Source organism: Chiloscyllium plagiosum, unplaced genomic scaffold (genome assembly GCF_037043375.1).
Source record: "Chiloscyllium plagiosum isolate Xiang-an unplaced genomic scaffold, Cpla_swu_hap1 HiC_scaffold_36, whole genome shotgun sequence".
Classification (NCBI taxonomy): domain Eukaryota; kingdom Metazoa; phylum Chordata; class Chondrichthyes; order Orectolobiformes; family Hemiscylliidae; genus Chiloscyllium; species Chiloscyllium plagiosum.
This window is the reverse complement of record NW_028270174.1, coordinates 748202-771971: the sequence shown is the minus strand read 5'-3', so window position 1 is coordinate 771971 and position 23770 is coordinate 748202. Positions and strand designations below refer to the sequence as shown.

The 23770-nt window shown below is 43.0% G+C and overlaps 1 pseudogene; it reads right to left on the bottom strand.

The window, feature by feature from the left end:
* Positions 1-13801: 13801 nt before the first annotated feature.
* LOC122539267 (beta-1,3-galactosyltransferase 6-like) lies at positions 13802-14763 on the bottom strand (annotated as a pseudogene).
* Between the last annotated feature and the right edge of the window lie 9007 nt (positions 14764-23770).

The following is a 23770-nucleotide window of genomic DNA, read 5'->3' as shown; positions in this document are numbered from 1 at the left end:
CGCATTTATCCAGGTTGAACTCCATCTGCCATTTCTCAGCCCAGCTCTGCATCCTGTCTATGTTGCGCTGCAGCCTGCAGTAACCCTCTATACTATCGACGACACCTCCAACTTTTGCGTCATCTGCAAATTTACTAACTCACCCCTCAACCTCCTCATCCAAGTCATTTATGAAAACTACAAAGAGCAGAGGCCCAAAAACAGAGCCCTGCGGGACCCCACTCAACACATCTCAGGCAGAATATTTTCCATCTGTAACCATTCTCTGCCTTCTGTCAGCCAGCCAATTCTGAATCCAGATAGCCCACTTTCCCTGTATCCCATACTTCCTGACTTTATGAATGAGCCTACCATGGGGAACCTTATCAAGAGGTTATGGAAAAACATTGCCAGGGTGGGATGGATCTTTAAGAATGCTGGTGGCCTTCCCTTGACAGCGGGCTCGGTGGATGGATTCTATAGATGAGAGGTTGGCTTTTGTGATTGTCTGGGCTGAGTTCACCACTCTGTCACCGTCTCGGATCTTGAATGGTACAGTTGCCATACAAGGTAGTGATACATCCAAGCAGAATGCTCTCAATGGCACACCTACTAAAGTTGGCAAGAATATTCACTGTCATGCCAGATTTCCTCAGCTGCTGGAGGAAGAGACATTGTTGGGCCTTTGTAACCAGTGCCTCCAGATGAAGAGTCCAAGAAAGCTGGTTGTGGATGACCACTCCCAGGAGCTTGACACTCTCCACTCATTCCACCTCTGTGCTGTTAATGTGTAGGGGGGCATGAGTAACATTCTGCTGAAAGTCAGTAATGAGTTCCTTAATTTTGCCAGTATTGAGAGCTAAGTTGTTCTCGATGCACCATTTTTCCAGGTCTTCCACCTCCCATCTGTAGTCTGTTTTGTTGCCATCGGAGATTCAACTGACTAGGGTAGTGTCATCAGCGAACTTGTTATTGGCATTAGTCTGGTATTTAGTGACACAGTCATGGGTATGCAGTGAGTACAGTAGGGGCTGAGTATGCACCCCTAGGGGCTCCAGTGTTGGGTGTTAGTGACGATGAAGTATTGTCCCAATCTTGACTGATTGTGGTCTGTGGGTCAGGAAACCGAAGACCCAGTTGCAGAGAGTGGGGCTTAGTCTGAGATCACTAAGTTTAGTAAATTATCTATGACAATACTAAATCTACAGAGATTATTAAGAAGTGGACAGAAATATGACTGACTAAATTCAAATAGTTGAGAAGATTTGACCTCAGGTTGATGATAAGTCTAAGTTAGCTCGCTGAACTGGAAGGCTTATTGTCAGACAGTTCGTCACCATGACTAGGTAACATCAGTGAGATTGCTTGAAAAAAAAATCAGATCTTTGCCTCGATGAACATATCATGATAGTCCCCCTCCCCACCCCCACAGTAGTGTCAGTCACTCTGGGAGGCAGCAGGTGACAGCAGTTTCCAGTGTTAAAGCGGTCAGACCTAACCCAGACTTGAATGGAGATATGCTTTGTAGGAAAGTTTTTTTAATATTAATTTGACCTGGACCCAGAAAGCAGATAAAAACAAAAATTGCTGGAGAAACTCAACAGGTCTGACAGCACCTGTGGAGAGAAAATAGAATTAACATTTGAGTCTGGTGACCCTTTTTCAGAACCCCTGGGTCACTAGATTTGAAACATTAACTCGGTTTGTCCCTCTACTGAAGATAGCAGATTTTCTGAGTTTCTCCAGTACTGCTTATTTTGTTCTTCAGCATTTGCAGTTCTTTGTTTTATATCAGACAGCAGCTAAATCAGGAAGTCTCAAACAGACAAATAGTTAGTGACACAATGAAGCAAGGAATACAATAATAAGCATTTAAGGGAATTAAAGTTGCTGGACTATAGGAAAGTGGCACAGAATAAACCTGATTGGATTGCTCAGGGAATTCATGAGTCTAATGGTTTTATTCTGGGCTCTAAATGTCCCCATATCAATAAGGGAAAGGTGAAATATCCCCATAACAGATAGAACAATACAGTGCAAATCAGGCCCTTCAGCCCTCAATGTTGCGCCGACCTGTGAACTATTTTCAGCTCGTCCTCCTACACTATCCCATCATCATCCATGTGCTTATCCAAGGATTGTTTAAATCTCCCTCATGTGGCGGAGTTGACTACATTGGCAGGTAGGGCATTCCACGCACTTACCACTCTGAGTAAAGAACCTGCCTCTGACATCTGTCTTCAATCTATCACCCCTCAATTTGTAGTTATGCCCCCTCATACAAGCTGACATTATCATCCAAGGAAAAAACTTTCACAATCTACCCTATCTAATCCACTGAACATCTTGTATGTCTCTATCAAATCCCTTCTTAGCCTTCTTTTTTCCAATGAGAACAGGTACAAGTCTCTCAGCCTTTCCTCATAAGACCTTCCCTCCAGACCAGGCAACATCCTGGTAAATCTCCACTGTACCTTTTCCAATGCTTCCACATCTTTCCCGAAATATGGCGACCAAAACTGTACACAATATTCCAAGTGTGGCAGCACTAGCGTTTTGTATAGTTGCTGCATGATATTGCGGCTCCGGAACTCAATCCCTCTACCAATGAAACCTAACACACTGTATGCCTCCTTAACAGCACTATCAACCTGGGTGGCAACTTTCAGGGATCTATGTACATGGTCTCCAAGATCCCTCTGCACATCCACATGACCAAGAATCTTTCCATTGACCCAGTACTCTGCCTTCCTGTTATTCTTCCCAAAGTGCATCACCTCACATTTAGCTGCTTTGAACTCCATTTGCCACCTCTCAGCCCAATTCTGCAGTTTATCCAAGTCCCCTTGCAACCTGTAACATTCTTCCACACTGTCCACTACTCCACCGACTTTAGTGTCATCTGCAAATTTACTAATCCATCCACAAATGCCTGCATCTAAGTCATTTATTAAAATAACAAACAGCAGTGGTCCCAAAACAGATCCTTGTGGCACACCACTAGTAAACGGATTCCAGGCTGAATATTTTCCATCAACCACCACTCGCTGCCTTCTTTCAGAAAGCCAGTTTCCAATCCAAACTGCTAAATTACCCTCAATCCCATGCCTCTGCATTTTCTCCAACAGTGTACCATGTGGAACCTTATCAAAGGCTTTACTGATGTCCATGTATACAACATCAACTGCCCTACCCTCATCTACATGCTTGGTCACCTTCTCGAAAAAACTCAATGAGATTTGAGAGACACGACCTGCCCTTGACGAAACCATGTTGACTACCTGAAATCAAATTTGCTTGCTAGATGATTATAAATCTTATCTCTTATAATCTTTTCCAAAACCTTTCCTACAACAGACATAAGGCTCACTGGTCTATAATTACCTGGGTCATCTCTACTGCCCTTCTTGAACAAGGACACAAGATTTGCAATCCTCCAGTCCGCTGGTACTAAACCTGTAGACAATGCTGACTCAAATATCAAAGCCAAAGGCTCTGCTATCTTCTCCCTAGCTTCCCAGTGAATTCTTGGATAAATCCCATCCGCCCCTGGGGACTTGCCTACTTTCACTCCTTCCAGAATTGATAACACCTGTTTGTAACTAACTTCAATCCTTTTAGTCTAATACCTCATATCTCATTCTTCCCCTCTACATTCTTCACCTTTGACAGAGTGAAAACCGATGAAAAATGTTCATTTAGCTCCTCTCCAGGGTCCACACAAATTCCCATTTCTGTCTTTGACTGGCCCTGCTCCTACCCTAGTCATCCTTTTATTCCTCACATATCTATAGAAAGTTTTAGGGTTCTCCTTTATTCTATTTGCTAAAGACTGCTCGTCTTTGCTCTTCTTAACTCTCTTTAAATCCTTCCTAGCTGATCTGTAACTCTCCATCCCCTCATCTGAACCATCTTGTCTCATCAACACAAACCTCCTTCTTCTGCTTAACAAGAGATGCATTTTCTGTAGTAAACCACGATTCCATTACCCTCTCCACTCCTCCCTGCCTGACAGGGACATACCTATCATGGACATGCAATAACTGTTCCCTAAACTAGCTCCTCATTTCCATTGACTACATCCCCTGCATTTTGCTACCCCATTCTATGCATCCTAATTCTTGCCTAATCGCATTATAATTGCCCTTGGCCCATCAATAACTCTTGACTTGTGGCATGTACCTATCCCTTTCCATTGATAAACTAAACATAACTGAATTATGGTCACTCTCTAAAGTGTTCACCTACAACTAAATCAAACACCTGGCCTGGTTCAATACTAAGCACCGGATCCAGTGTGGCCTCCCCTCTTGTCGGCCCTTCGACATACTGTGTCAGGAAACCCTCCTGTACACATTGGACAAAAATTGATCCATCCGATGTACTAGAGTTATAGCATTTCCAGTCAATATTGGGGAAGTTAAAGTCCCCCGTAATGACCACCCTGTTCCTTTCATTCCTACCCAGAATAGTTTTGCCGATCTTCTCCTCCTGGAACTCCAAGCAGTGTGACCTCTCCTCTCCTGTTTCTAACCTCAGCCCATACTACCTCAGTAGAAGAGTCCTCAAATGTTCTTTCAGCCACCATTATACAATCCTTGACTAACAAGGCCACACCTCCCCCTCTTTTATCACCGCGTCTGTTCTTAATGAAAGATCTAAACCCTGGAACCTGCAATATCCATTCCTCACCCTGCTCTATCCATGTCTCCGAAATATCGAAGTCCCAGGTACCTATCCCTGCAACAAACTCACCTACCTTATTTCGGATACTCCTGGCGTTGAAGTAGACACACTTCAAACCACTTCACTGTCTGCCAGCACATTCCTGTGACTCTGAAATCCTGTCCCTGTCCTTCCTACTCTCATCCTCCTGTGCACTGAAACTACACCTCAGGTTCTCATCCCCTTGCTGAGCTAGTTTAAACCCACCTGAATAACACCAAATTTCCCACCCAGGATATTAGTACCCCTCTGGTTCAAGTAAGACCGTCCTGTTTGTACAAGTCCCACCTTCCCCAGAATGAGCCCCAATTATCTGAGGACCTGAAACCCTCCCTGCTGCACCATCCTTGCAGCCACGTGTTCAGCTGATATCTCTCCCTATTCCTTGCCTCGCTATGGTGTGAAGTGCCCCCATAACAATAAGGGAAAGGTGAAATTAGTTTCAAGGAGACTCAAATGGATCAAAAACATCAGCTCTGAGCAGTTAGTTTCTGTGGTATACATATATTTATATTAATATATATTTAAATGTGTCCCATCCTGAATCCAGGGAGCATTGGGAAGGTGGCAACAGATCCTCAAGACCATGTGAACGGCTTATTGCCAAATGATTGGGATAAAGGTATCCCATATATATTATTTGCTATTGGAAATGCTCCAAATGAATTAACTCCGTTTACTCCATTTGAATTGTATGCATGCATGAAGTAAGAGGGCCTTTAAAATTAGTTAAGGAAAAGTTGATAGGTCCGAAGTTAGAGATCTCACAGTTAGATTATGTATCCAAGGTGAGAGAAAGATCAAACAGAGTTGGTGAATTATCCACATTTTAAGGTGGCACAATATCTAATGAAGCAAGAAGCAGATAAGAAATCTAAAATTCATACATTTGCCTGTGGGGATATAGTATTGGTGCTATTACCAGTGGCAGTAGATCCCTTCAAAGCAACGTTTAGCAGTCCCTAACAGATTGAGAAGTTAAGTCAGGTGAATTATCTGGTAAAGATGACAGATAGGAAAAAAATTAATCAGGTGTGTCATGTGAATATGCTAAAAATAATATTATGACAGGGAAAGGGAACCAGAGAAACAAGTATTAGTTACTGCCACTCAGTGAGGAATCAAATCCAGAAGACTTGGATTTTGATATGCCTCAGAATAAATTGAGTAATGAGGAAGTCCTTAAGGAATGGGGTATTGGTGAGCATATCTGTCCCAGGAACAGAACAGAGATGAAAGGCTTGTTACAGGGCTATGAGGGCCTGTGTAGAAATAGAATGAGGATGACTAATGCCATAGTACATGAGATGATGTAGGGAATGCTGTTCCGTTAAAACAACACTCCCTACAGGCTTAATCCTTTCATAGCAGGGCAGGTTCACAAGGAGGTGGAAGCTATCCTCCAAGAAAACATCGCAGAGATGAGTCAGAGCACGTGGAGTTTGCCGATTGTGTCAGTTCCCAAACTTATTGGTACTCAACGATTCTGCTTAGATTGTTGGAAAATCAGCACTGTGACCAAATCTGATCCATACCCAATTCCAAAGTTGGAGGATTGTGTGGAAAAAGTGGGACAAGCCACTTCCATCACAAAGTTGGACCTACTTCACAGAAACTGGCAAGTATACCTATTTTCGTAACCCTAAATGGATTATATAAATTTAAAGTAATGCCCTTTGGAATGAAAATGCACCAGTCACTTTTCTAAGGCTTATGAACAGAATTGTTGCAGGATTGACTAATTGTGCATCTATATAGAAGTCTTAGTGATCTTTAGCCATTTGTGGAAAGATCACAGAGCATTTGGCAGAGCTTTTTCAGAGACTAGAACAAATGTGGGTGGCACAGTGGCCCAGTGGTTAGCACTGCTGCCTCACAGCACCAGAAATCCGGGTTCAATTCCCACCTCAGGCGACTGTCTGTGTGGAGTTTGCACATTCTCCCTGTGTCTGCGTGGGTTTACTCTGGGTGCTCTGGTTTCCTCCCAAAGTCCAAATATTGTGAAGGCTAGTTGAATTGGCGATGCCTGTAGTGTTAGGTGATGGGGTAAATGTAAGGGAATGGATCTGGGTGGGTTGCTCTTCAGAGGGTCGGTGTGGACTTGTTGGGCCAAAGGGCCTGTTTCCACACTGTAAGTAATGTAATCTAATCAAAAGGCCAAGTTGGTCATAAACTTGGCAAAAGTGGAGTTTGCGAAGGTAGAAGTGACCTTAGGGCACAACATTGGATACGGATGGACGACACAGAGGAACGTGAAGGCAACGGTCATCAAGGAATTCCCAAGACCATCCTTGAAGGAGGATATGCTACAATCTTTAGGATTGTGTGGATTATACAGGAAATTTGTACCAAACCTTCGTTGCATAATTGCACCATCTACGGATTTGTTAAAAAAAATGAAATTTCAGTGGACAGAACAATGCCAGCAGATTTTTGAGAATTTAAAAGTAGTGTTAACCACTCCACCAGTTTTAGCCATGCCACATTTTTTGAAACCCTTCAGAGATGTCATTGGAGCTGTGTTGTTACAAGAGGATGATTGTGGAATAGAAAGGCCAATTGGTTATTTCAAAAAAACTCAATATCCACCAGAAAAAATATTCAACCACCGAAAAAAAGAGTTATTGAGTTGGCTAATGGCCTTACAACATTTTAATGTTTATGTTGCAAACAATGCATCAGAGGTGATTGTGTATACCAATCACAATCCTTTGACATTTGTGGAAAGGTTTAAGGACAAGAACACCAGATTATTTCATTGGAGTTTCATGTTACTAACACTTAATTGTACATGTACAGATTGTACATGTTGCAGGTCATGAAAATATTATCATGGACACTTTATTGCAGTTTTTAAAAGAAAAATGCTTATGTAAGACAGAAACTGTAGTGTTCAATGACATATTAGATTAGATTACTTACAGTGTGGAAACAGGCCCTTCGGCCCAACAAGTCCACACCGACCCGCCGAAGCGCAACCCACCCATACCCATACATTTACCCCTTAAACCTAACACTACGGGCAATTTAGCATGGCCAATTCACCTGACCCGCACATCTTTGGACTGTGGGAGGAAACCGGAGCACCCGGAGGAAACCCACGCAGACACGGGGAGAACGTGCAAACTCCACACAGTCAGTCGCCTGAGTCGGGAATTGAACCCGGGTCTACAGGCGCTGTGAGGCAGCAGTGCTAACCACTGGGCCACCGTGCCGCCCATATAAATAAAATTAGTATAAGATGTGTGATTCTAGATTAATGAGGAATGGATCTAGTAATATAATGGAGTTAAGAAAAAATGAAGCCATTTTTGTATAATGATGGTTAATTTTTTTCTTAAAGGGGGAGGTGTTGCCGAGTTGGGAAGAGTAATTGTAGATTGGGAGGCAGGAAGCTAGAAATTGATGTTTGTAAAATTGTAAAATCGGGGCGGGGCAGGGAAGGAGGGGAAGCATTGCATGGTGCCTTTAAAAGGATGTTTTTTTCTGTGCACAGAAATTTAAAATGGATGTCTGTAAGCAGCGGCTTGGAAGTTTGCAAGTACATAGCTTCTTGGTAAATCTCAGAGCGATTCTTGATTCTGTTCCTGTTGTGATGCCCCATGATATGAGTGACAGACAAGGAACAGCTGGCAGTGCCCTGACCTCACACCAAAAAACAGCAGCTTTGGGACTGGGCTTGGTGCAGAGCAGGAGACACAACCTTACAGAGAAACCCCTCATACCCCAGGTAGTGGCGATGTTTGTCTGTCACAAGCTCCACATGTTAGGGGTTTCTATCTAAAAACGGTAATTGCAACTTTTAACTTGCCTGACTGTTGGTTTTTCTAAAATCTCTATTAAATATGACCTTATGTCACAAGCCTACAGAGGAAATATGTGTTTCAGATTGAAACTAGAGTCTGGCTCAGAGATGAGGGAGGATGAAGAATGTGGAACATATTATTAAAAAAAAAGTAGCTCAAATGCAAATAAAATTCAAGAAAAACACCCAAAGGAGCTAAATTGAAAATATAAATCTCAAGAAAGAAAAAAACAAAAGAATAAAATCAACAGTGCAGTCTCCCCCTGGAATAAACAATGAAACATGAATCTGAGAGGGACAGCATCCCTTTGTCCACCTTTGTGCTGCCCCACATTGTAAAACAACAGAATGAGAGCTCAGAGACAGAGAGGAGGAGCAGAGGAACTCTGCTCACAGCCCCAGGCAGGGTTTCAATGGTCTCTGGAAAGACCCTGAGGGGCTGAGAGTTAAACAACATTGAGGGAAGCAGGGTGAGGCACAGAGTGTGAGAGCCTGGGATGAGAGCGAGGAAAAGGAGAGAAGGAAGGGAAAATGAGTGAAGAGGAGACTTGAGTGGGGTAGGAAAGGGATAGGCATGTGAATTTGCTGAAGGAGTTGGTCCTTCAGGTGAAATGGGTAACTGAGGTTTGTCCAACTCTCTGGCCTGATGGATACTGCAGATCATGTGGGGCAATCTCAGGATGGGCAGTGGGAGGGAACTGCAGGCAAGTGGGAAGGGTTTCAACAGAGTGGGAGGGACTGCAGGAATGATGGGAGGAGTATAGGAAGGCAGACTGTATGTGGGTCAGTAGAACTGTAGGTGGGTCTGAAGGAAGTGGAGTGGAACTAGCATTGCAGAACTTGGCTCCATCTCTATGTCACTTTCCTCCTTTAAGCACATTCCTCAAACTTATCAACCTTTGGCCATTTGGCACAAGGTTTCCTTGTGGCTCAACATGAATATTTGATTGATAATGCTGATGTGAAATACTTGAAGTTGCTTTCCTATTCAAGATGCTATGACAGATGGGCAGAGAGACTTAGGAAGGGATTTCAAGAGATATGGGCTTAGGTAGCCAAAGGCATGGTAACCAATGGTACAGCGATAGGAATCTGAGATGTTAAAAAGACTAGAAGTGGAAAAAGACAGATTAGAGAATTATAGGTCTGGAGGAAGTTGAGATAGGGAGGAGTGAAGCCATGAAGAGATTCCAAGTCAAAGATGAGAATTTTAAATGTATACATTGATTGTCAGTTAAACAATGTAGTTTCACAAACAAAGTTGAATAAAACCCGACCAATTTCGGTACCTGGAGCAGAACTGAGCTAGGACAGAATCCAGCCAAAGGAGCTGGAATATTTATCATTGAAATGGAACAAGGAGATGGATGTGGTAACTCAGCAATCAATCACTCTCAGCTACAATATTCTGCACCGTTACTGATGACACCAGGATCCTCATTTCACTTACTCCCAAATGGGAAAGGCAAGGACTTGACAGTTTTAATAGCAACCTTTCATTCTCCTCGAGAGCGATGAGTTAGCTTTGGCTCTACAGCATTCTCTACAGCATTCTCTACAGAGAACAAACAATCAATTTCAGCTTCACCAGGTTGATACATTTGGATAGACCTTAAAATCCCAAAGGGATGGAGGTTCAATTGGAACAACCACAGATGGAGACAAACACTCTTCTCAACAGCATTTATTCAAATAAACTAAAAGGATTAAATCTGAGGTCCATAATGCAGAATCAACATTTTCCCTCCAAGTTAACTTCCACACTTTTTCCAAAGTTAACTTTAATAGACAGCGATGAATGTAGTCCTGACTTCATGCAGATCAATATGCTAATTTATTGTTCAGTGTCAGTCAGTCACCTTTCCCAAAGCAATAAACTCAGAAACAAGCCTTGTCTCAGATTACTGCAATTTTTTGACCGATTCAACTGTTTTAAATTTGAGTTAAATTAGATTCTTCTCCACATAAACTAAAATGTTACCACTATTTGCTCAATGCTATGTTATCTCTGATTGGATGCACAAATAAAGATTATGTTGTTAATTCACAGCCATTGTTTGCATTGCTGAGCAGTTGAGAGAAAGATAAATATTAACACTTGAGGAAGTTGGTTTGTATTCTTCTGCAGGTCTCTCCCGAAAGACTGGTCTGACCAACAGCAGATTAGGAGAGGCATGGACAGGCTGGATTGAAAGCAGCCATTCCTTTAGTCAAAGGGTCAATAACAAAGGGGCACCATTTCAAGGTTTGGAGGGAATTTAAAGGAAAACCCTTCCATCCAGAGGGTAGTGAGGGTTTGGAATGGACACAGGAGGTGAGGCAGGAATGTTCAGAACCTTTAGAAAGTATTTGAATGAGCACATGAAGTATCAAAACATTCAAGGCTATGGGCCTAGTGTGGGAAAGTGGGACTGGTGTGGTTAGTAATGTACTTTTGAGAGTACAGGTGATCTCATTGAGGCATATCAGATTCTTAAGGAGTTTGACAAGGTAAATGCTGAGAGGATGTTTCCCTTCATGGGATAGTCTAGGATTAAAGGGCACAGTCTCTGAATAAAGGGATGGAAAGCTGAAATATCTGAGGAATAAAATGTATTCTCATAGAATTGTGGAAGAATCATGGCTGAAAGGGCCTCTTCCATTTTGTATAATTCCACGATTTGTCTACGATTAGAGTTGGAAAGTGTGGGACCAATCAGGGCCAGCAGTCGTCCTCAGGTGAAACATTGCTATGAACAATCCTGAGGGGATTAGTCTGGAGTCCACTCCAATGATCAGACACCGATGAGCACAGATTGTACTGAAAGAGGCATTAAGCCCTCTGTTGCGATGCACTGAGCCAATCTCTGCCTCAGACAAAGGACCAGAATCCTTGAGTGTATGCTGTGCTGACATGTGCTATCCCCTGTCTGTGGAGTCTGATATCTAACAATTTTCCTTAAAATATAATACAAAGTTGAAGTTCTACCCAAAGTTCATAGTAGGGATTATAAATACAAATCCAGAATGCAGTAGGCATCAGCCATTCCACCTCTCTAGGACAGTACGTGCAGATAAATTGACACAATTCTAACAAAACTGTATCCTGTTTTCACTGAACAGCATTTGTTTACTTGCTACAGAAGCAAAATATAGCAAAGATTAAAAATCTGCAATGAGTATAGAAAACATTCAGGTCAGGGGAGAAACACAGCTAACGTTTTAGGCAATGACTTTCATCAGAACAGGAAGAGTTAAATGTAACAGGTTTTAACTAAGAATAGGAATACAGAAAGTTTGGGGGTTGAAGAGGAAAAGAAAGAGGGCAAGTTGTATTACAGAGTGAGAGAGATTTGATGATGAAAGGGATGATGGGGTGAGGTGAAAGTAGATGCTCATTGCACAAATAAAACAACAAAGATGAGTCTCAACAAGACACAAATGGAAATTTCAAAACTATTTCCAGAACCATTACTTTGAATTCTACACAGAGAAATTGAGGGCATCATTGCTGCCTCACAGCATTTGAGACCAGAGATCGATTCCCACCTCGGGTGACCATGTGGAGTTTGCACATTCTCCCCATGTCAGTGTAGGTTTCCTCCAGGTGCTCCGGTTTCCTCCCACAGTCCAAAAGGTGTACATGTCAGGTGGATAGGCCATGCTAAATTGCCCATAGTGTTAGGTGCATTAGTCAGAGGTAAATGTAGGGAAATGAGTCTGGGTGGGTTACTCTTTGGAGGGTCGGTGTGGACTTGTTGGTTTCCACACTAAGGGAATTTAATCTTGAGGACCATGAGACAAACAACAACTGATGGGACATTAGTGATGAATTTTGGGAACTGTGCAAGGTTCTAGGGTTATTGGTCAAATAGTGGCAATGACAGGATAGATCTGGAGTAAGAGCATTGTATTGACTTTTTAAAAATAAAACATTTGTTTGAACAATTTTACCATTTCTTCTGGCACTTTCAAACTTGAACAATCCTCCAATTAACTAAACTCAGTAAGGCAGCTGTTTTATATCAACGCAGGATAAGAGGAGTAAAGGCACAGTTGCTACGTTTATAGATGATAAAGGGAAGTCGGAAAGTTGTGAAGAATAAATAAAGAGGATGCGGTTGGATATAAATACATTGAGCAAATGGGCAAAACTCTGGCAGACGCAGTTGTTCACTGGGCAGGAGGAATGAAAAGAGCAGAATTTATTTAAACAGAGAATGACCATGGAATTTGAAGGAGTAGAGAGATCTAAGTGCTCGTGTACACGAGGCATGAAAAGTGAGCGTGCAAGTACAACACATAATCAAGACGATTAATGGGATGCTATCCCCTTGTTACTTCTATATTAAATTCCTAATGTAATCAAATTATGCTTCAGTTATATAGGGTAATGAGATACATCTTGAATACTGTTGCAGTTCTGTCTATTTAAGGAACAATGTAAGTGCATTGGAGATGGCGGAGAGGAGATTTATTAGAGTAATACTTGGAACAAGTTCATGAGGAAAGATTGGTCAGACCCAGCTTGTTTCCACCGGAGTTTAGAGGACTGAGGGGGACTTTAATAAAGTCTATAAGATTCTGGATGGTCTTGACAAGGCAGACCTGGAAAGGATGTTTCCTCTTGTGGGTCAGTCCAGGACTAAATGACCTGATTTAAAATTACAGTGTGCCTATTCGGGACAGGGGTGGACTTTTTTCTCTCAGACAGTTGTGCAACCTTGAAACTTTCTCCCTCAGTGGCAGTGGAGTCAGGGCAATTGAATATTTTCAAGAGAGAAGTAGATGGATTCCTGTTAGACAGTGGAATCAAGGTTTTTGGGGTTAGTGGGAAACATGACTTTAGTGAATGGCCTGTTTTTGCTCCTACTCTGTACACTCCTATCCTACAGTACGTACAGAAAATTAAACTAGGGTCAGGTTGTCAATGACCTAGTGGTATTAAATTACCAGACTGCTAATGCAGAGGCCTAAGACACATTCTAGGAACCAGAGTTTCAATCCCACCATGGCAGATAAAATAAATAACCTGAAATTAAGAATTGCCTGTCGATTGTTGGAGAAATCCATCTGGTTCATTAATGTCCTTTAGGGAAGGAAACTGCCATCCTTACCTAGTCTGGCCTACTAACTCCAAACCCACACCAATGTGGTTGACTCTTAACTGCCCTCTGGACAATAAATTCTGGTCTGACCAGCAATGTCCTCCTGCTGTGAACGAATGATAAAAAAGGATAGCCATTTGCTCCAGCCTTAAATATTCGTAACAACTAACAGTCACATCACATTGAAGGAGAGGATTAAAATAACTTACAACTCTTTTCGCTGGCAGCACTGGGATGGTGGGACATACCAATCATAAATGTAAGACAATTTAACTTTAATTTCTTCCTTACACAGTTTCCCTTCTTTTTGGAATGTCTGATGCTTTTCCAGCATATCCTCAATGCTCTGTTTGTGTGTCACAATATACTTGTTATTGCACCCCCGTGACTCTGTATCAAACTGTGGGTCATGCAGGCATTTGACATCTGCAGGTGCCAGCCAAGCTCCCAAAGAGACATCCTCATTCTGCCACACTTTTAAATAATCAAATGTTAATTCCAATATAGTGCACTAAATCAGTAGACAGAACATTTCCACCCTCCAGGGCATAGGGCAAATAATAGTGCTCTCCTTTGATTTGTCTGCAGACTTAACCCTTTCACGTCCAGGAAAAAAAATCTCCATTAGAGTTTCTTTGGCTCTTTTGCCTTCAGTTCTTCTTTAATGATGTCTAACCTGGCAAAAGTGTCAACATCTGCTTTCAGCACAGATGTATAAACAATGATTTGGTCTATCTAAGCATACATACGAAGGATCTTATTGGTAAGGTTTTCATAAGAGTCTTCAAATGTGGGCGGAGCAGAAGATCCTGGTACCGAGTGTTCTCCTGCTCCAAATTTCGAACTTCCTCTGCGGGAAGCCCATTGGTGCCAATGGCAAAGTAAGGGAGGATTTCCGGGTGCTGGTTATCCAACCACATACTCCTGATAATGCTTTACCTCTCGGTGTACTTAGGACCACTAGTGATCAGTAAAAGAAGCAGAGAGGTCTTTTGTTCTGCTGTGACCCAGACTGTCACTCAGTCTCTCAACCTCATGAGGCAAACCAGGGGATTTTAAAGTCTCTGAGATGCATTTAGCCAGACAAAACAACATCAGTGCAAACAAGGACAAGGTTGCAGCCCCAAGGACTGTTTTGTGGCAACAGACGAGTTGAACTAGATTCATTGCGTAAATACTGGAGTTTCTGGAGTGCTCTCAGTGCAGCATTGATTGGTGATGGAATGAGGTCAGTGTTTGCCCGACAGAGGAAGTCAGTATGGCATGCTTACCTTCATCGGACGGGGTATTGAGTATAAGAGCTGGCAGGTCATGCTAAAATTGTACAAGACATTAGTTCGGCTGCATTTGGAATACTATGTACAGTTCCGGTTACCACATTACCAAAAGGATGTGGATGCTTTGGAGAGGGTGCAGAGAAGGTTTACGAGGATGTTGCCTAGTATGGAAGCTAGGGAATCGTGGAAAAATCACAGCTCGTGTATCGTCCATCCCGGCAGCTCGTTCTTTTAGAACCTGTGGATGTTGGACCATCAGGTCTTGGCTCTTTGACTTTCTCCAGTCCTTGTTTTCCGTTGATATTAATTTTCTTACTTTCTCCAGTTTTTACTAGCCACAAGGTTGCCCTTTATTTCTGTTATACGACACATGCCACCTCACTGTGAACCAACGCACTGTGCCTGTCTTCAGTGCCTCAGCCTGTTACTCCTTTCTGATGGTAACTTCTCCTGTCTCGGTTTCTGAGGGAGATTTACCTTAGCCCCACTCTTCCTTACATATTTAAAAATATTCATACAATTCATTTTTCTATTTTTGAAATGTTTATTCTCAGATTTCATTTTTTTCCCTTTTTTCGTTTTTTTGGTGCCCTTTCATTTATACGTGGAACAACACAAAGGGTGATAAATATTTGGAACTTTCTTCCACAAATGGCAGTGGATACTGGATCAGTTGTTAATTTTAAATCTGAATAGTTTTTGCTTTTATTAAGCAAAAGGGATATTGGCCAAAGGTGAATGAATGGAGTTAGGCCACAGAGCAGCCATGATGGAACAGGCTCGAGGGGCTGAATGGCCACTTTCTGTTCCTATGTTCCTGTGTAACTGATAAAGGATAAGACACATTTTGATAAGCAAGGTCAAATAAATGAGTGTTAAGAGCTCATTTGAATTAGAATTCAGTTGTCAGTGACCTCAATTCACTCAAGAGCACAGCAGCTGACAGCTATGCAGAGCTTTGATAAATGATCTCTCTCTCTCTTCACTCCTGAATGGCTCGTGTTAAACTCTCCTTCATCCCAGCAATTCTCAACATTGAGCAACCCCTGCACCAGTGTTCAGGTTTCTGCACATGAATACCCAGCTGAACGATTTGCAATCTTCCAGGACCTCCATGCACATCAATCCTGGCCAATCCCAACAAAGATTTTTTCTGACAAATTGGTGGATACAACTTCATCTTTTGTCTGTCTCAGCAATGAAGGGCAAGGCTGGCACTTATTATTCATCCTCAGTTGCATGGAGTTTGTGACTGAGCAATTGGCAGATTCGTTCCACTAAAGAACAAGAATAAATCAGTTGGGCATTTATGAGAAGTCAACAGTTTCACTATGACTAAGGGTCCTGAAGAAGGGTTACACCTGAAACTTTGACTTCTCCACCTCCTGATGCTGCCTGGCTTGCTGTGTTCTTCCAGCCTCTTGCCTACCTACTTTGGATTCCAGAATCTGCTGTTTTTTTGTCTCTATCAACATTTGTTCAGCTTTGAAACCAGATTTGATAGAGGCAGAATATAAATTTTGAAACCGGATGGGATTTGAAGTCAAGAAAATAAAATCAGAGAAAAAAAATGCCTCCAAATTTGTTCTAATTTCTTTGATAGTTCTCAGCTGATTTGCTTAAGTACATGTACACATTATGGGGAGGTGATGGTTGAGTGGTATTATCACTGGATTATTAATCCAGGAACCTAGATAATATTCTGGTGTCATAGGTTCAAATTCCATCATGGCAGATGGTGGAATTTTAATCCAATAAAAGTCTGGAATTAAGACTCTAATGATGACCATGAATCCATTGTTGATTGTCAGAAAAACCCATCTGATTCAGTAATGTCCTTTAGTAAAGTAAATCTGCCATAGCCTACATGTGATTCCAGACCCACAGCATTTTGGTTGACTCGGTCACAAAATGCAAAAATGCTGATCCCTGCACACATTATATCAGCTCTGATGAAGAATCATCTAGACTCAAAGCATTATCTTGCTCTCTCTCCACAGATGCTGCCCTGACCCATTGATTTCCAGCATTTTTTTTTAGTACAGATTCCAGCATCTGCAGTAATTTGTTCCTGTAACCCGGTCTTGTCTACTCTGTAGTCCAAGTAGGTCACTTGGGGGTGGCTGAAACCCATATCTTTCCCTTCTAAGTTGTACACCTGCCTGGGAAAAACATCTAAGGACTATGCCCAAGTTCTCCAAGTGCTCCTTATTGGTCTTCTCTGTTATTGGCACAACCAGATAAATGACCTTGTAGATAGTTCTCCATCTGCTGAAAAATTGCACAAGCTGACGATGTCCCAAATGGCAGTCTCATATATTGGTACAAACCCTTAAGGGTATTAATTGTAGCATACTTCTGGGAATCCTTATCTAACTGCAATTGCAATTCTGCAAGGCTCATATCCAGCTTGGTAAAGGACAGCCCCTCTTGCCAGCTTTGCATATAAATCCTCTATGTGACAGATTTGGGTATTTATTCAGCTTTGAAAAGTGGTTTACCGTTTGTTTAAAATCCCCACAAAGGCAAACCGACCCGTCAGGCTTCACAATCGGTACAACCGGTGCTACCTATTCCGCAAACTGGACTGGTTCGATGATTCCTTTGGTTTTCAGACTTCCGATTTCTGCGTCTAGTTTTGCCCACAGGGTAAATGTCACTGAGTTGGCTTTGCAGAATCGTGGAATTACTTTCTGGTCCAGAGAGTCAGAGATGTACAGCATGGAAACAGACCCTTCAGTCCAACCCATCCATGCTGGTCAGATATCCCAACCCAATCGAGTCTCACCTGCCAGTACCCAGCCCATATCCCTCCAAACCCTTCCTATTCATATACCCATCCAAATGACTCAAATGTTGCAATTGTACCAGCCTCCACCACATCCTCTGGCAGCTCATTCCATACACGTACCACCCTCTGCATGAAAGAATTGCCCCTTTAGGTCTCTTTTATATCTTTCCCCTCTCACCCTAAACCTATGCTCTCTAGTTCTGGACTCCCCAACCCCAGGGAAAATACTTTGTCTATTTATCCTATCCATGCCCCTCATAATTTCATAAACCTCTATAAGGTCACCCCTCAGCCTCCAACACTTCAGGGAAAACAGCCCCAGCCTGTTCAGCCTCTCCCTGTAGCTCAAATCCTCCAACCCTGGCAACATCCTTGTAAATCTTTTCTGAACCCTTTCAAGTTTCACAACATCTTTCCGGTAGGAAGGAGACCAGAATTGCACGCAATATTCCAACAGTGGCCTAACCAATGTCCTGTACAGCCGCAACATGACCTCCCAACTCCTCTACTCAATACTCTGACCAATAAAAGGAAAGCATACCAAATGCCTTCTTCACTATCCTATCTACCTGCGATTCCACTTTCAAGGAGCTATGAACCTGCACTCCAAGGTCTCTTTGTTCAGCAACACTCCCTAGGACCTTACCATTAAGTGTATAAGTCCTGCTAAGATTTGCTTTCCCAAAATGCAGCACCTCGCATTTATCTGAATTAAACTCCATCTGCCACTTAGCCCATTGTCCCATCTGGTCCAGATCCTGCTGTAATCTGAGGTAACCTCTTTGCTGTCCTTGGCTCCTTTGATAGTCCCTAGGCCTTCCTGAAAAACATCTGGGTATTTAATTAGGACTTCATTTAGGAAGTCATTTTCTAATTGAAAAATGTTGAACCAATCAAGTCGAACCCTTTTCAACTAATATCACCCCATCAATCTTGGGCCCGAGCTTGGTTTGAAGTCCAGAGTGAATTTTTTTTTAAAACAGACTGGTTTTGTGTCACTGATTCGGCTTCACCTGCATTGACATCCATTAGATCCGGATGACCATTTAACCAGATGTTTGTATTGATTCAGTCACAGAGACATACAGCTCAGAAACAGACCCTTCGGTCCAAATCATCAGTTTACAAAACAATTAACATTAACAGCTGTGTACAAAGAGACAGCAGTTTTACAAGGGAGGGGAATGGCAAAGCCAAGCTCCAAACCCTAACGTTCAACCAGTTTTCAGGGAAATGAGGACACACAAATCCCAGTTTCAATCATTACAAACAGTAACAATGACTTTGTACATCTAGACAGTCCAATTACATAAGAAACAGTGCATACAATATAGACCCCCAGAAACCCAGCAAGCCCCTCCCCCGTCCCTCCCACCTTCCGGCCACTCAGGCAGCCCGCCCCTACGCACCTTCCGGCTCTCAGTCCACCCCATGCCCCTTCCAGTTCTCAGTCCGCCCTGACACACCTTTCGACCACCTCTAGGACAGCCCGCCCCAGTACCCGCCCAGTGTGACAGCACTGAGGACGGCCTACCCACCTTCCGGATCTCGGCCTGCCCCTACATACAATAGGGCTCTCACCCACCCCGATGCGCCATCTGGCCCATGGACTACGCTGACACACCTTCCGGCCACCTCTAGGACAGCCCGTCCCCTTCCCTTGGGACGGCAGTGTGCAGGGCAGCCCACAAGCCCTTTGGATCTCAGCCTGCCCCTACGCACCATCTGGCTCTTGGCTGCTCTAACACCTTCCGACCACCTCTAGGACAGCCTGTCCGTATCACCCCTTCTCAGGACAACAGCGCTCAGAGCGGCCTACCCACCTTCCGGCTCTCAGGGCAACTGGCATCAGAGTGGCCTACCCACCCTCCAGTTTTCAGGACAGCCTACCAACCTTCATGTTCACAGGATGGCCTACCCACCCCCCGGCTCTCAGGGTGACAGCTTTCAGGATGACTTATGAGCCTCCCAGCTCACAGTAAGGCCTGCCAGACCCAGGGACACAAGACAGTGGAGGTGACAAACCCAACTAACAAGACAGTCAATATCTACAAACAGAGCCCTTTCTGGTACACAGAGTCCATTACCATAAACCGTCTCTTCAAAATGTAGAGTCCATTCCCAAGAACAGAGTCCACTCCAGTATACAAAGTGCATTGTCAGAAATGGAGTCCACTCCAAACTGCAGAGTCCGTTGCTAAAAACAGAGTCCACAACAGAGGGCAGAGTCCACAACAGAGGGCAGAGTCCACAACAGAGGGCAGAGTCCACAACAGAGGGCAGAGTCCACAACAGAGGGCAGAGTCCACTCCCGAAGGCAGCAAATGCACACCCCACAGCACACAGGTATTCAATCTCCATGGAGTCCTGGTCAGTCCTTGGAGAGCCAGGCTCACTCACAGGAACACAGTATATTGTAAAGGTGCAGTTAACTCACAGGGGTTTGGTCCACTCCTGAAGGAAAGATCTTCTCCCAAACTCGAGGATACAGCAAATGCTCACCTCCCAACACACACACACAACTGTTCAATCTTCAGAAGTCCAGTCCCAGGGCTAGGCCTCCCCACTGGAACAGCTCATCTGGTAAGATGTATTTCTTCACAAGGGCTCAGTCCAAATACCAAAAAAATAAACAGTGAAGACACATACAAAAAAACAAAGAAAACTAGAGTCCAAGGGCTAAGCCCTGCTGCAAAATCATCATTTTACTTTTGAGAAAAGGACAAAGAGAGACAAGAGTAACACAGAGGCTGTAACCAGCCAGAGAAACAACAATCCCCTAATGAGAACTGAGTCATACCTGAAACACATTGTGTGCATCAGGAGTTTATAAATCAGTCCTCAGTAAAAGAATACCAGTTAACAAACTGGATACATAATGCAGCCAGTTTAGTAGTCACGTACACACACACACGCGCATAAAAAAGAAAAAGCAGAAACCAACAGTAACACACTGACTGTGGCCCAGCCACCACAGAGTCAGTCCCCTACATTGAGGAGGCTCTGAATCTCCTGTTTATTTTTTTTTACTCCTGTTTATTTTTTTTTTAATTTAACCCCCACACTACCACCTAAGTGAGGTAGTGCTTATTTTTTCCCCAGCACCCATGGTGTGTGTGTGCAGGTGTGAGACACGACACAAAGTGCACCAATCTTTATTCAATTTCCACCACCAGGAAGATAGGAAAACACCCGAGTGGCCAGTGACAAGCAGTGCCCTTCACATCGAAGGGCAATCTCCTGTTTATATTTGTTCAGCCAGGACTCCCTGATTGGACCAGATTAACAACCCCAAATACAGAACTCATATTCTATGAGATCCACCTGGCTGATCTCATTACACTCACTACAATTCTCAACTCCATTTTCTTATATTTTCCCTATAATTCCTGATTCTCTCTCTGCTTAAACTGATCTATCTTAGCTGTGAATATACTGAATGACCCCAGTCTCAAAAGCCCTCTGCAGCAGACAGATTCACAGATTTCACTGAATGAATTTCCTCATTTCGGTCTTAAGAGGGTGACTGCTCACTCTGAGATGATGCTGTTTGGTCTAAGGCCTTATCACAAGGGGAAACAATCTCTCCACGTGGCCATGAAAAGGCTCCGAAAAATCTTATATGTTTCAATCAGATGACCTCTCATTCTTCTAAATTCCAATGAGTACGGGCCCAACCTCATCGATTTCTCCTCACAAAAATCTCCCTCTGTATCTGGAATTAACCCAGGGAATATTCTCTGGTCTGCCTGCAATGCTTGTCTATACCCCTCTGTAAAGCCTTTGTGTCATTCTCACCATTTGCCTTCCCATCTGTTTTTGAGTCATCTGCCAACTCCTCCAAGTCATTAAGATGCATTGTAAATAATTATGGGACAACAGTGATTTCTGTGGCACTAGTTACAGGTTCCCATCCTGAAAATATCACCTTTATCCCAACTCTGTCTTCTTTTAGTTAGCCAATCCAATACAATACCTTCAATGGCTCTTACCTTATGTGAAGACCAGTGTGTGGTATCCTTTTGAACATGTTTTTGAAAATTCAAATATATTGCATCTTCTGATTTCCTTTTATCTCTCTTGCTTGTTACCTGCTCAAGGAATTGTAATAAATTCCTAAAGCACGATTTCCCCTTCATGAAGCCAGATTTGCTTTCTGACCTACTATTTAGAATGTTTTTTATTCTATTGACAGTTGAATTGTGGTTTGATCTCACTGAACCCAAGCTGCACAAGTGGAATGTGAACCCATGCCCCAGAACTTCAGTCAGTGACACTAACACTACATCATCATCTGTGCAGAAGCAGCGCTTTTGTGAGAAATTGTTTTTCTCGATCGACTCAATGTTTTTCCTCAATACTTTGCAGCTTTCAGTCAAATCCACCCACAACTTTCTAAACTCCAGGGAATATGTCATTAATTTTGTAATTTCTCATTATTTAGCCTTTTCAATGCATCATTCTGGTAAACTTCTGCTGTACTCCTCACTTCACATCCACAGCTCAGAACAGAGCACAACTGCATGAAACCACCTCTATGTGTAACTTTAGAAATTATCACAGAATCACAGAGGTATTATGATGTGGAAGAAGGCCATTTGGCCCATCATGCCTGGATCAGCTTGTTAAATGAGCATCATTTCTTAATATTAATCTCCTGCGTTATCTTTGTACCAATGTACATTTTTTTTATTCAAGTAATCATCCAACACCTTCTTAGAAGCCTCAGATGTGGCACAGATCTTGATTTGACTGGACAAAAAAAGCACATTTACTTATAGGAGGAGATGTCTGTGAGTACACTGGGCCAGGAGACTTGCTGAATTTGGACCATTCAGTGCAGGAATGCTTGCAGCCAGATCAGAGAGAATGGGTGTTGAAACCTAATGTTCTTTCTTGACAGGAGCTACCAGATTCCAAGATTTAAAAATCCTGAAGCCTCTTTAAAATCTGCTGAGGGTAGGCAAATATGTTGAGGTCCATGTCCATAGATCCCTCAAAGTTGCCAAGTTGATCGGGTTGTCAAGAAGGCATGTGGTGTATTAGCTTTCATTAGCAGGGGGATTACGTTTAAGAGCTGCGAAGTTATGCTGCAGCTCTACTGAGCCCTGGTTAGACCACACTTGGAATATTGTGTCCAGTTCTGATCGCCCCATTTTAGGAAAGATGTGGAAGCTTCAGAGAGGGTGCAGAGGAGATTTACCAGCTGCCTGGGCTAGAGGGCATGTCTTTTGAAGAAAGGTTGAGGGAGCTAGGGCTTTTCACAATGGAGCGAAGAAGGATGAGAGGTGACTTGATAGAGGTGTACAAGATGATAAGAAGACTAGAGTGGATAGCCAGAGACTTTTCCCCAGGGTAGAAATGGCTATCATGACGGGGGCACAATTTTAAGGTGATTGGAGGAAGGTTTAGGGGAGATGTCAGAGATAGGTTCTTTACACAGAGAGTGGTGGGTGGGTGGAATGCACTGCCAGCGGTGATAGTAGAGTCGGATACATTAGAGACATTTAAGCGACTCTTGGACAGGCACGTGGATGATAGTAAAATAAAGAGTATGTAGATTATTTTGATCTTAGAGCAGGATAAAAGGTCATGCCAACATCATTGGCCAAAGGGCCTGTATTGTGCTGTACTCTTCTATGTTCCTAAGACCAACATACCATTTGCTGCCTTCACTGTCTGCTGCACCTACATGCTTACCTTCAGCAACTGGTATACAAAGGCACCCAGGCCTTGTTGCAAATCTGCATTTCCCAATTTGTCATCATTCAGGTAATAATCCACCTTCCTGTTTTTGCTATTGAAATGGATAACTTCATCTGCTATGCATTGGTCTAATCACTCAGCTTCTCCAAATCACACTGAAGCATTTAAGCGACTCTTGGATAGGCACATGGAAGTTAGTACAATGAAGGGCATGTAAGTTAATTGGATCTTAGAGCTGGATAAAAGGTCGTCACAACATCGAGGGTTGAAGGGTCTGCTGTACTGTGCTGTACTGTTCTATGTAAGTGAAGTATTAGGAGGGTGTAAAGAGACAGGCTGGTAGACTGATACTCATCAGAAGTTTCAACATCCCGGGGCAATTCCCAGGGAGTCAGCAGTA